Below are 2,500 nucleotides of genomic sequence, written 5' to 3'. Positions count from 1 at the left end.
CAGCCTAGACACTCACCCAGAATTAGTTCTCTACCTGATATGAATTACTTGCCAGGACAGGCTACTACCTCCCTAAAAAAACCTAAACAGAATACAGTCGATATTAGAAAATGAATGGCTGTATTAATTTAAAGGGGAGGCTGTTGTTATATATGGATGCTTCCTTTCTTTTCAATATTGTGGTATATTTTTAACATTATATAATTTCTAGTATGAGCATGTTTTGTTTTGAAGAGCTGCATATTAACTTTTTAGGTCCTTATAATGTCTTATTTTAATTAGTGGTTGGTATGTACAGAACTGTTTTAATACATTTTCCAAATGTTGGGATTAAGTACATCTCACATTACTTTTACTAGTGCTGAGTTAGTTATATTTTTGTAATATGAGGAAAGCAATGTGACAAGCTGGTTATTCATTCACTGCCTTACTTTCACAAGTATATATCATTCATTATAACATAAGCGTAGTTCTATAAATCAAAAATCTATCTGTGAGTAAATTAGAGACAAATTCTCTTTAAAGCCAATGCATTTCCAGGCTTGAATGAGGTTTCATCTTTGAAACCCTTTTTGAAGTCACATGACATAAGCCGCTAACATGATTGGTTGATGTATTATGAATGAGCTTTTTTGTTAATGAAAGATGGGCAGGTACCTTTTGTCATGTGCTTGCTTTTACTTGTTTTGATTTGTTAATGGTGTCTTTTTAATCTGCTGTGTTGTTTATTTGAATGGTCTGATGAGGCGGTTCTTATAGACCATGAAAGCGCTTACCATTATTTCTATTTGTTTTATTTTATCGCTTATTAAAGGTTATTCCTTTGCTTTTATTGCTGTGTTGTTTAACATTATTTTTTCTCTGCATTCAATCTAAAATATCCCGACTCATTACATTTTCTACAAAAAGGATTACAGTTCCTTGCAGTATGGCCTTGCTACCTACATTGCCTACATCATCTTTTTGTACATTCCTGTACCAAATTGTTTTCATCCCCACAACAGAAACAAGCATTTGTTTGGCCCCAATATCTAACAGTTGTTCTTTTTCCATTCATTCTTATATTATTTGAAATATGCTGTAATATTACATCACAAATATCCAGGGTAACCCACACTTCCCACTCGCCGTCCATATATTTCTGTTATCAATCATTTTCTTCATGTCATGCACTTTATTACATTTTGTCAGAAATGTTTTAGATTCAAATTCCTCCTTTTCTGAAGTTCTGAGTTGCACAATCAATTTTCTTTTCAACCGCAAGCCAAAGTTTTGAAAAATAATGTCTTGCCAAACTTGTACATTTTTTTTTTATTTTACATTTGTTTACTGGGAAAGTCCAACTGGATACAAGTCCTTTTTCAGTGGGGGCCCAGGGAGAAAAGCTCCACAATAACACCGTTTTGTAAAGCACAAAAATCAGTTTCAGAAATATTACACTCTGAATTTATACATCAAATATACTTTAAACTGTACATCACCAGAAAGTAAGTTGGAATATAGTACAGTATACAGGTACAAGGCTGAAACTTAATCAACAGTAGAGGCAATACAACATTCTTTATAACTTAGCTCTATACTAGGATAAACTGTGCACCAAGAAGTGTGAGGATGACGACATGCAAGATAAAGTGAAGTCTGTTGCCTAATGAAAAGAAAGGGGTGTTCATCAAGGTTAGACAAGGAGGCTGTGAAGTTAGACTAGCCTGCGGTTTCACAATTATAGATCCAGTTAACCTGTGGGTGTGTTTTTAGAGATTTTTTAAACTGTGCTGGGGATGTAGTGGCTGCTATATTAGTGGGTAATGTGTTCCATTTTGTAGCTATAAGATTATAATAGAGAGAGGTTCCTGCTGAGTTCTTGGCTTTAGTGACTTGAAGGAGGGGTTTATTACTGGAGTGCAGGCTGCTAGTACTGGAGTATGAATTTATTAGGGTTTGTATTGCAGGGGTTTGCTTAAAATTGTAAAGAATCTTATGTGTAAGTATAAGCTGGTTTTAAAGGAGAAGATGGGGACGTTCGAGCCAATTAAGTTATTTAGGAGCTAGGCAATGATGTGTTTGATGTGAAGTAATGGATGCGAACTTTGCAATTTTGTTATAACAAGCATCAAGTTTAGTTATTTCTGATTTTCTAAGGTTGGTGAAGATAGGTGACTCATATAGAAGTGTTAAGATGAGATGTGCTTGTGCAATCCTAGCCCTGGTGCTGTGTGTCTTGAAGTTTTTACTTCTATATAGTCCTCCCAGTTTTTTATGTACTTTCTTTATGGTGAGTGAAATATGAGTGTCAAATTTCATATTACAGTCTATCTCGACTCCTAGAAGTTTGGTGCAGGAGATGGGGGAAATAGTTGTTTTATTGTTGCAAGTGATGGTAAATGTGGGTATGAGAGTTGAGTGGTTTGTGGGCTGGAATATGACTAGTTTGGTTTTATTGGGGTTTAGTATGAGTTGTGCATTGTTAAGCCATTCTTCTACAGAAAGGAAAGAAGCCTGT

The 2,500-nt window shown here is 35.0% G+C and overlaps 1 protein-coding gene across 1 annotated transcript in view; it reads right to left on the bottom strand.

Annotated features, from left to right (window-relative positions):
• Window positions 1-2,500, bottom strand: part of GUCY2F (guanylate cyclase 2F, retinal) — a 571,373-nt gene that overhangs the window by 210,249 nt on the left and 358,624 nt on the right. The gene's annotated exons all lie outside the window — the stretch shown is intronic.

This window comes from Protopterus annectens, chromosome 15.part0 (genome assembly GCF_019279795.1).
Source record: "Protopterus annectens isolate FY-2018-M chromosome 15.part0, PAN1.0, whole genome shotgun sequence".
Lineage (NCBI taxonomy): Eukaryota > Metazoa > Chordata > Ceratodontiformes > Protopteridae > Protopterus > Protopterus annectens.
Note: the sequence above shows the minus strand (reverse complement) of the source record. Positions and strands in the feature narration are given on the sequence as shown.